The sequence below is a fragment of the Octodon degus genome, unplaced genomic scaffold (genome assembly GCF_000260255.1).
Source record: "Octodon degus isolate 3935 unplaced genomic scaffold, OctDeg1.0 scaffold00129, whole genome shotgun sequence".
NCBI classification, from domain to species: Eukaryota; Metazoa; Chordata; class Mammalia; order Rodentia; family Octodontidae; genus Octodon; species Octodon degus.
Genome location: NW_004524705.1, coordinates 1,231,543 through 1,243,272, shown reverse-complemented (window position 1 = coordinate 1,243,272; position 11,730 = coordinate 1,231,543). Strand labels below are relative to the sequence as shown.

The following is an 11,730-nucleotide window of genomic DNA, read 5'->3' as shown; positions in this document are numbered from 1 at the left end:
TGCTGTGAGTTGCCAACACACGCTATGCATGTGGCCATGCTGTGAGTGGCCAACACACGCTGTGCATGTGGCCATGCTGTGAGTGGCCAACACACACTGTGCATGTGACCATGCTGTGAGTGGCCAACACACGCTGTGCACGTGGCCACACTGTGCATGTGGCCATGCTGTGAGTGGCCAATACACGCTGTGCATGACCGCCCAGCTCAGCAGAAAGCCCTCAGGCAGGTGCCCCACGGGCCCAGGACGCCCACACCAGTGACCACAGAGACAGAAGTGGCATCTGCTGAGCTGCATGAGGTTTATCCAGGACCAAAGTAAAAGCTGAGGGCATCTGCTGGCAATGACAGCAAGAGAAAAGCACAGAGAGAAACCAACTACCAGAGAGCAGGTGGACAACACCACCATCACGGGACAGGATGAAAAGAAACCTCCACTGGTATCCTTTGTGAGTAGGGACATCACAGACTTACAACAGTAACAGCCCATTAAAAACAGAACCAAACAACTGGAGAAGAAAGCCTCCTGCAGTTGGAAGTGGTGTCACTCAAAGAACGCACTGTACAGAGAGGTGTCGTCTGGTGCTGAGCGCATGGACAGCAAGGCTGAGGAGGGCACAGCGCTCACACCAAGATCCTGGCCCTCGGGTGAGCCGCCAGGTTGCTGCCCAGAGACCAGCAATGGGGAGTAGTAGAAGAGCTGGAGGTGGACAGGCAGTTGGGAATGTTCCCCAGGCCAGAAAGAGGCTCCACCCTCAGTGGGAGGGCTCCACAAAAAGTAGAGGGAGGTTTGTATGGAAAGACTGAAGTTGCAACACTGGTAGAATTTTATAATGACAGGATTACAAATAATCCTAAACATTTCGGAGAAAGGAAAAAGCCCTCATCATTAACCAAAGGATGTATGTATCAGCCTGCTGCCAGACCTCTACACGATGGAAGACAGGAGAGAAAACGGGGACGTCTTTCCAGTTCGGATGTTTGTGTTTATCTAAACTTTCAAAACAGACATGAAGACAAAATAAAGCTAGCTCATAACCTTCTAGATGCAGAGATTTGTTCACATGAACCCTGTATTCAAAAAGGACTCAGACAAACCCAAAAGAGAAAACAACACAGGATATAAAGAATAGCAGCTGAGTGCAAGTGAAATTGGAAGAGTGCTAAGCGGGGAGGCTTTAAAGATTGCCCTCGTTTCAATGAAGTTTAGCATCCTAGAGGGCGGCACACCCTTGCTGTGAAATTCCAGAGTGAATGTGCAGGCAGCACAGTCCCCATAAGCTGACAGGAATACCGGGCCTTCCATTTAAGGGCCAGCCTACAAAGGAGCACCGGCGCACACACAGCAGCATGAGTGGAAGAGACCTTGTCAAGGTGAGCAGTTTTAAAAACCAGGAGGAAGCACAAAGGAGGACCACAGACTGAAAAACAACTTCTTCACGTTCTGTAGCAGTCAACAGATGCTGTGCAGAGCTGCTGGGTCTCCAGTGAGCACTAAGCCCTTGTACAGAATTAGCAGTCAGCATCAAAAACGTGACCTGCGTCCCTTGGAGCGAGTTAAGCCACTTCCAAGGTCCAGCCACTGCCCCTGGGCCACAGGGCTCCTCGGGGCCAAGGTCGGACACGTGCTCAGGCTTCTGGTCCTGGCCTCAGTGGGTCCTGGTGCAAGGTCCCTGCAGGCACACCAGGGTCACTGTCCTTGTAGAGGCCATGACAGACTCAGGGGTCTTGGCAGCGCTTGGGGGAGCTGTCTAGGGATAAAGGCATTTCTGATGTCCCCTGCCCCACCGACAGCTGGCCTCCTCTCTGCTTGCTAGAAAACAATGGACAGCACCTTACAGTAACAAGTAGGAACCTGCACTGGCTTCTTTCCAGCCTTACTGATTTTTGATCCAACAACCATCCTCTCTCATTTGTCTTCTGTGTTCTATTTATCTCACTAAACTGCCTAAAGTAAGTTTCTGAAGCAAGGCAGGATATAAAATAATTAACACTAAGACAGTAGACTTTTGTATGAAGCCAACAGTCCCAAGGAATGATACTAGACAAGGACTCTGAAATCCTCCAAATGTTAAAGTGTGTTAACAGAGGTGAGGCATTCTGGGTGCGAGTAATTATCCTTTTGTCTGTATTTACATCCAAGTGCAGTAAAAAGTGGAAAACCCATCCTTTAGGTTCTATCTTAGGGTGAGTTTGTTCTGCATAGACAGAAGGTTACAGTTATGTGATTAAGGAAAAAAAAAATCACTCTGGTATTTTTAGGAGTGGCAGCTGACTAATCTTTCTAATCCCCCTACTCCGCCCTCAGCTGTAACCCTTATATAGGTCAACAAAGCTTAATGAAAATAAACAGAGAAAGGGAATTATTACTCTTTGAGTCAGGTTCTAGGAGCCAGAATGCTTCTGGGAAAATGCGCTTAAGAATCTGTGTAGAGGAACTCTGGTACTCTGTGGCGACACCCGGTGTGCCTCCCAAGGGCAGTGGGCGGCGCCCTCGGCCCAGTCCAGGCCTTCTGCAGCAAGGAGTGGGAAAAACTCCGCAGGCTGGAGGCGCGAAGGACTTTCCTGGGGAATGAGGAGGATGGAGCTTAGGTACTAACAGCGTTAAATGGAAGCAGTATTACTTACTGCGACAGGATTCTTTGACATCAGGTGATTTTTTAAAAAATAGTGATAAATATATATATAGATAGATATATAAATAAAATTTGCCACTTTCAGGTGTAGCATTCTGTGGAATGAAGTCTTATGTTCTACACATCAGCTCTAGAGAAACCCTGCGTCTATTAAAACTGCCCTCTCCCCAGGGAGGAGGAGACGGCAGCCCTCTCCCCAGGCCGGGGGTCTCCAATCAACCCCTGCGGGTTCCCGGATTCGAGGAACTGCACCTACACAGAGCTACGCAGCGCTGGTCCTCTGTGTCCTTTGCAAAGGAGCATTTTACGGTATGCGGCCGCCCTGCTTGCTTGCTGCAATTGAAGGTGGCTGCACACTGCCACGGTGTTCACAGAATGCTGCCCACTATGGGCACTTATTAATGCTTCCTGTTTTATGGGTAGTACATAAATTTCACGAGAGGTAAAAAAGCCTACAAAAGAAAACAGCAGGCTAACACTTGAAAACCCTAAGAGATGGGCGGCAGGGAAAAGCCGCAGAAATGAAAGCGCCAAAGGAGGAAAAGCTGCGAACGACACCGTACAGTAGAAAATGTATAGATGCCTCATGACTTTAAAAGGAATTTTTACAATGTGACATAATAAATCTATGTTGCACTTCATTAAACATTAATCCATAAATGGGATAAAAATCACAAATGACACTTCATATCTATGTTTTAAAAACACACAAAAGGCCATATTCCTAAACAGCAACGTCCAGGTGGTAGATGCCTTAATTTTTTTTTTCTTTCTGAATGCTGTAGTTTCAATTTACACACAGTAGACAAGAACTAACTGCATAATTTGGAAAACTATGCTATTTTTAAAAATTAAGCCAAGAATGGTGGTGCACATCTGTAACTGCAGAACTCTGAGAGGCATGAGACAAGAGGATCATAAGGTTGAGTCCAGCCTGGACTAGTCAGTGATTTAAAATATGAAGGATTTAATGATGTGCTACATTTTATTTGTAACATCTTGAAGATTTCTGCATCTGTGTTAACTAAGGAAATTGTCCTACAGTTTTCTTCTGTAGCTGGATCTTTATCTGGTTCTGGGCTCAGGGGGATCTGACTTCCATATATGACTTTGGGAGCGCTCCACTCCCTTCAATTTCTTTGACAAGCTTGAGGAGTATGGGTGATGGAACATCCTTAAAATTTTTGTACAATTTAGCTGTCAATCTACCAGGTCCTAGCTTTTTTTTAGTTTATAAACTCTTTATCACTGTGTCAGTTTCACTGCTTTTTATTTCTTGGGTTAGTTTTGGCAATTTGTTTGAGTTCAGAAATTTGTACGTTTCTTGAAAATTTGCTAATTTGTTGGAATATAATTTTTTCAAAGCAGCTACTATCTTCTGGCTTTCAGTAGTGTCCGTGGTGATTTCACCTTTTTCCTAATTTCAGTGATGTGAGTCTTTTCTCTTGGTGCATCTTGGCTAAGGGCTTCTCTAGTTTGTTTATTCTTTCAAAGAATCAACTCTTCGATTTGTCGATATTTTTATAACTTTTAAAAAAGTTATCAATTTCATTGACTTCCACTCTCATCTTTATAATTTCCCTCCTTGATTTCCATTTGTCTTAAGATTCCTTCAAGGCCGTTTCTTGGGCTTGCTCGGTTTGGTTAGTGGGAGCACGGGCTACGCTGGGCGTTCCCTGCAGAACCGCTTCCATGGAGTTCCAGAGGGTTGGTGAGCATACGATCACTGCCATTAACTTCCAAAATGCCCCAGTTTCTGCTGTGATGCCCTGGTTGTTTAGGAGTGCATCGTTAATTTTCCAGGAACTTCTACCTTTTCTGTGGTTTCTTCTGTTGTTGATTTTTATTTTCACTGCACAGTGGTTGGTCAGTATGCACGGGGGATTACAAATATTTTATATTTACTTAAGCAGGCTTTGTGGACTAGTGTGTGATCTATTTTGGAAAAGTACCATGTGATTCAAAAAAGAATGTACACCCTGCTTTACTGGGGTAGGATACCGCATCACATTCATGAGAGGTGCGTATGCTCAAGTGTGTGGGTCAGCTCGATGCTTTACTAATTTGTTTAGTTGACCTATCTCTACCAAACTGTGTTAAAATCCCCTACGATTACATTAATGATTATTTGTTTCTTGTGCTAATGTTAATTCAGTAAACTTTGAAGTTTTGTTTTATGAAGACAGATGGTCCTATATTCACAGCATATCCAGTGACTGCCATCTCTTCTTGTTGGATGGTTTCCTTTGCTGCTGTGTAGCGGCTGGGCGTGGTGGTTCATGCCTATAATCCCACCACTCAGGAGGCTGAGGTAGGAGGATCACCACAAGTTCAGGGCTGGCCTGAGCTACATAGTGAAAGTTCAAGGCAGCCTGGACTAAACAGAATTCTTGTATCAAAAACTAAATAAAACTTAACTAGTACGTAATGGCCTTCTGTGTCCATTCTAATCACTTCTAATTTTTCATGTCTGATACTAGAATTGCTGCCTCTGCTGGTATTCAGGGTCCCAGTGCATGAAATATTGTTCTTCATCCTTTAATTTTTAGTCTGTGTCATTTTGGACTAGATTAGTCTCTTGAATGGAACAGATAGTTGGTTTCTGAGCTTTGATCCCTTTCACCAGTGTATATCTTTTAATTGGGCATCTGGGGCCATTCATGGGGCGTGGTGCTGGTGAGGTGTGCCGGTCATTTCCTGCCACTGCCTTCTTGATCTGCTGGTCACTCCTCTGTTCTTCTCCTCCTGCCATGTTCTATCATTACCTATGAACTTGACTAGGAGTTTTCAATTCCTCTGGGTCTTTAGCTGTGCTGGTTCTGCTGTTTCTGTCAAGAATATTAAGTATTTTCTGAACTGCTGTGTTCATATATATTTCTGAGGTAGTATTTTTCATGGAAATACCTTATTTCTCCATCTACTTCGAAGGACAGCTTTGAAGTTTAAGTTAATCTGGGTTGGAAGCTATTTGCTTTTAGGGCTTGAAAGTCTTCACTCCCAGCTTTTCTGGCCTTTACAGTTTGTGTAGAGAAATCGCCTGTAATGCTAACTGCTTTACCTTTATATATGATCCTTCTTTTTTTTTTTTTGTTTTTTTGTTTTTTTCCTGGCTGCTTTTTAAATTCTATGTGTGTTTTTTCCTGGATATTCTGTAATTTCACAATTATCTGCTTTGGTGAGCTTCTTAACTCATCACATGTGTTTGGTATTCTGCAAGTACTGCTTACTTGTATTTTTAACTCTTTTCTTATATTTGGAGAGTTTTCTCCTGTGATTAAAGATCTCATATCATGACCAAGCAGGTTGCATCCCGGAGGTACAAGGATGGCTCAACAATGTGTAAGTCAATACATGGGATGTATCACCTAAATAGAAGTGGCACTAAAACCCACAACACCCTGTCAATGGATGCAGAAAAGGCTTCTGATAAACTCCAACACCCATTCATATTAAAAACCTTGAAGAAAAGATACAGTAGAACAATTCCTGAATTTGATAAAAGCTACTTATGACAAACAATAGCCAGCATCATATTAAGTGAGGAAAAATTAAAATCATTCTCTCTAAAATCAGTAACAAGATAAGGGTGCTCACTATCAGCACTTCTACCCAACATAGTACTGCACACTACTGCCAGAACAATCAGGCAAGAAAAAGGAAAAAAAAAAAAAAAAAGGAAAGGAAAGACTCAATCATCCTTGGAGATGTTATTTGCAAATCACAAATACTCTACATAGAAGACCCAAAGAACTCCACCAAAAAACTCTTAGGATAACAAAAATTTCAGCAATTTGACACAAAATCAAAATACAAAAATAATTAGCATTTGTGTGTGCCAATAACAAATGATGAGAAAATTATGAAAACAAGATCTTTACAGTAGCTTCAAATAAATGAAATACCAGGAACTAATCCAACCAAGGAAGTGAAGGACCTCTACCAATAAAACAACACTCTGAAAAAGAAGACTGAAGAGGACATCAGAAAAGGGAAAGACATCCTCTGCTCCTAAACAGGCAGAACCAACACTGACAAAATGGCCATACTTTCCAAGTGCATAGGTTCAGTGCAGTCCCAATCAAGACACCAAGAAAATACTTTACTGATCGAGAGAAAACAATCCTAAAATTAAGATGGAATCAAGAATCCCAGAATAGGAGGCCTGCCGGTTAACTCAGTTGTTTAAGGCCCTGCGATACTGCGGTTCGATCCCCAGCTCCACAAGCCTTGCCAGACCCGCCTTTAAGGCAGCCTGACCCAGGGGGAAAAAAAAAAAGCCCAGAATAGCAAAAGCAATTTGGGGCAACAAGACAGGTCAGGAGGCCTTACAACGCCAGACGCCAAGCTACCCAACAAAGCAACAGTGCTGTGGCGTGGCAGTCTAACAAAAGTAGACATGTGGCGCAACAGGCCAGAACAGAGCAGAAGGAACTCTCCAGACACACTCGGCATCCACATCTTCAGTCTTGGGGACAGAGGTGTGCATCGAGGAAGGACAACCTGCTCCAGGAGCAGTGCTGGGAATGCTGGCTGCCTGCACGCAGAAGACTGAAATGGACCCATAACATGCACTGTATACTAAATTAAAATCAAAATGGATTACAGATCTAAACTTAAAACAAAAGCATTAAACCTACTGGAAATAAAATTGGTGAAACCCTTGAAGACATAAGTATAGGAAAGGATTCTCTAAACAGAACCTCCACTGTACAAGAAATAACAGCAAGCATCAACAAGTGGGACTGTATCAGACTGAAAAGCTTCAGTTAGTGGAGTGAAGAGACAACCTACAGAATGGGAAAAAAATTGCCAGCTACCCCTCGAACATAGAAGTGACACCTAGAATGTATAAAGAACTAAAAAAAAAGAAAAACATCAGGCCACATAAACTAGAAGACCCAGTCAAGAAATTGCAAGTGAAATGAAGACACTTCCCGAAGAAGTCAGATAGTCAACAGATGTAGGAAAAAGGGTTCAACATCTCTGGCCTCCAAGAAATACAAATAAGAAGACGTTAAGATTCCCTTTTACTTCAGAAAGAATGACAATCATTAGGAAATCCAAGAGTAACAACTGCTCACATGGCTGTGGGGGAAAAGGAACCCCCATTATGGAGATTTTTCAAAGGAGTAAAATTAGAAATTCAATGTTGCAAGGTAGAAATTCCAGTGATCTGCCTTCTAATTATCTTCCCCAAAGAGCTTAAGCTACCATACTACGGTGACTCACGCACACCCACGTACACAGCAGCACCACTCATACCAGCCCATATACCACTCACAGGTGACTGCAAGTACAAAATGCGGTATCTATATAGAGTGGAACACTCCCTGGCCATAAAGAAGGACACATCTGAGGAACGTGGAAAATGGATGCACTTAGAAAATGCTGAATAAAAAAAAAAAATCAGACACCCAAACTGGAGTATCACAATGCTATGTCTCATCTGATCAGGCAAAGCACAACCTTAGAGACACATACAGGGAGGACAGGGGAGACGGGGGAACGGCTCTCTTGCAAATGGGAAAGGGTCCAGGAGACCGAGGGCGGGGCAGGGAAGGGAAGTGGGCAGAGTGAAGGCGGGCCAGGCACAAGGACTGCAACCTCAATGAGTGTGGACATTCCACATCATAAACAAGAAATAAGATCAGTAATATCAGCAAAAAAGAGAAGGGGAGCTAGGGGAGGAAGGAGGAGGGGGAGGTGGGGACTGAAAAACAGAAAGGATATTCATGTACACACTACTCCCCAAGATGACTGTAAAATGCACATACTACAAACATGTACTAATAAAACTCTTAAATGACACACTGAAAACTTTATTAGTATCCTAACAAATCCACACTTGTAGCATTGTGCTGAGACAAGGCAGAGTGAGAGTAACTATCCGGTTAAATAGTTAGCTTTCTTCAGGTAGATGTGGGCAAGGAGAGACAGATGTGGTGACAGCCAGCTAGAAAGGCTCCACAGGAGAAACACACGGGCAGAGGGCCTAGGATGGGAAGAGTGCACAGGGACACAGGGAGCCCAGTGAGGCAACAGCGAAGGGATGAAACAGAGCAAAAGCTGGAAGAGGACCCCACAGATGTTCCTCAAAAGGAAGCACACAGATGGCCAACAGATACGCTTTAAAAAGTGACTAACTACTCTAAAAGCAAATTAAAACCACAATGAGGTATCAACATTTCGCACCTGTCAGAATGACTTTCATCAAATGATGAAAGACAAATGTTAGCGAGAATGCAGAACAAAGGAAACTTGCGTAAGGAAGGTAGCTGAAATACACAGGGAGGGTTTCAATTTAAAAAAAGTACTACAGTGAAAGTCATCACCAGGAATCCCCCTGGAGCGATCACAGTGACCACTGCTGCCGAGGGCCATCCAGCAGAAAGGCAGCTTGTAGGACTCTGTGTCCTCGCCACCTTATTTGCCAGATCTGGCACCATGTAACTTCCGGTTCCTCCCAAAGTTGAAATGACCAGGAAAGGGAAATCCACTCTGCCTGTAGTGGATTCAGGACATCAAGGCAGCCACAGCAGCACAACTACAGACACTCAGGAAGGGAACTTCCAGAACTGCTGCAGAAATGGCAACGACTACGGGAGGAGTATGTGACGTGAGAGGGTGGACCCGGAGAGGCCCCACGGCAACGCGTCTCTTGCTGTAATAATCTTTAACATAAGCGTTCTCTTGTTTTGTTCTTCTAATCACACCTCACATATGGCTGGTCTTGATGACGTGAGGACAGCCATTATGGAGAACTGTGTGGTGACAGAATCACCTGCCAGCCAGCCAGCCCACTCCTGGGATGGTACCCACAACACGCCACTGTCTGTGGACATGTGCCCACACGTCACCGAGCACTTGCCACAGCAGCCCCTCGCAGCTGTGTGGAGAGCACAGCAGGGGAGTGGACAAACGACGCGTGCACATGCACCGCAGGACTCTCTGGGCCTGCCACGGGAAAAGGACCTAGGCAGGACAGCGGGTGCCACACTCCCACTGCGCACAGGACTCAGGAGCAGCCAGTGGTGTCCACAGGCCCAGACAAAGGGCCAGGAGCCAGCCGCTGTGAGCACGTGGGGTGCAGAACGCAGCTATGGTCCACACTGCTCTGCCACACAGGGACGGGTACTAATGTGGTGGGGTCCATTTCCAACCCAAGAGAGTAAGGTAGTGTTCTCACCACAAAAATGCTAAGTGTGTGAGCCGATGGCCCGGCTACCTAGCTCACTGTAATCACTACTTCTTCTCACTCTCTTCTGCTTTCTGGTACTGGGACTCAACCCCAGGGCTCTGCACTGAGCTACATCCCCAGCTATTTCATAGTTTTTATTTCTGACAGGTCTCCCTAAGTTGCTCAGTCGCCAGGCTGGGCTCCAACTCACAATGCTGTGGCCTCAGCCTGGCAGAGCTCTGGGAGGTTGGCACGAGCCACCACCCCCAGCTGATCCCTGCATTTTATGTTCGCAAATCAGATTACTCTGTGCCTCACACACGTATATGACCATAAGCTGTCGATTTAAAGTTAAAATATGAAAAGGACTATTATAGAATAGGTATCTTCAGACAAAAGGATAAAAACCAACAGTTCTTCATTTTAGAATGGGACTAGCCTAGGGCCTGGCACATGCTGGAAGTGCTCTGCCAGGGAGACGTGCCCTGTGCACTTGGCTGTAGTGAGTCTCGGCTACTGTTCTAAGCGTTTCTATCACAAACCTTCTCCTTATGAAAAGGCATGCAGCCGACCAGGGACTGTGGAAAGCCGTTCCCCGTGAGGTCACTGGGGAAATGCGCGGTGAACCCATGAGACTCAGCCATGTACCCAGGGAAGACCCTGCCCAGGTCCCCGTGTGCTGGCTGTGCGGTGGGGGACGCTCGCTGGGACCCGTGCAATGCAAGGCAGTCGCCAAGTTCAGACTGGGACTGGTGCTGGTGACACCACCAGCCACACAGTGCGCACAGGACACAGCCAGCATGTTCAGTGTTCCCCCAAAGGTGCTGTGCTTCCATCACACAGAAGCGGGCACATGGGTGTGTACAGCTGCTTCACTCGTGTTATGAACGCCCACACGTGACCATGACACCCGGCCCTCCTGGGCCAGCATGGACCCGGGCCATCCCCAGGACACACTCAGGCGGGGCTGCCAAGGGGGGCGGGGTGCTGGGCGGGTGCTGGGCGGGGTGCTGGGCACGGGTGGGGCCGGGACAGCAACCTTTACACCTTCCTCTTCATCTTCATGCAAATTCCAAACTGCCCTTCCCTAACAGTAAAAGATCCCCAAATACAGCCCCCTCATTGTACTTGCTCTGTTCCATCTGCAGAGAGCTACCTCGGGGGATGTGACTGGGGTCGGCTCTAGAAACCAAGTTGAACGTCAAACCACAGGCTCAGGAGACTTTGATCAAAGAGCAGGCATTACATTCACGCAACCAGCTGCCATCAAAGGAGGATGGAGAGAGCCCTGTTGTCTGCACACAGTGCTCAATAAACCAGAGACATGGCTGAGGCAACTCTGCCAGGGGCAACAAAATCGCCCCTTAGCACATGGCCTCAGGGTAGTGTTCTCTGAGCAGTTGGAAGACATGCGTGGACCAGCATGCGCTCTCTCTGGCCATGAACACGTTTTAGAGAGTACACAGGACGCTCCACAGTAGGGGCTCAATGCATATTTACCGCATGAAATGAAACTGGACTGGCAGACTGGTCATTATCCACACCGTCATAGCCAACAGTTGAAGGTTCCATTTGGACTACCTGAATGCCTACCACCTTCCAGTCCCCCTCAAGATAAACCGCCTCGTGCAGCTCAGGGCCCACAAAGAGGAGTCTGTGCAGACAGCACAGGGCCTAGAATTATTATCCAGGGGCTGCTGATGTAAATATAAATATCCCTCTCCGCCAGGGTGTAATCAGCATGAGTAGATATCGAAACGGACAGCTGCTCTACCTTTTATCAAATGACTTTCCAGCCAGATTTAACAGTTCACTCCCTTTCTAAAACTCAATTACTGAGCTAAAACCTTGAATGAGGCTTGAGCCCACACTCAGGAGAACAAACAACAGCTCTTCCCTCAGTGATGTGCTTAGAGAC

At 45.9% G+C, this 11,730-nt stretch overlaps 1 protein-coding gene across 1 annotated transcript in view; it reads right to left on the bottom strand.

The window, feature by feature from the left end:
* Nucleotides 1–11,730, bottom strand: part of Msh3 (mutS homolog 3) — a 132,026-nt gene that overhangs the window by 14,038 nt on the left and 106,258 nt on the right. The window lies entirely within an intron of this gene.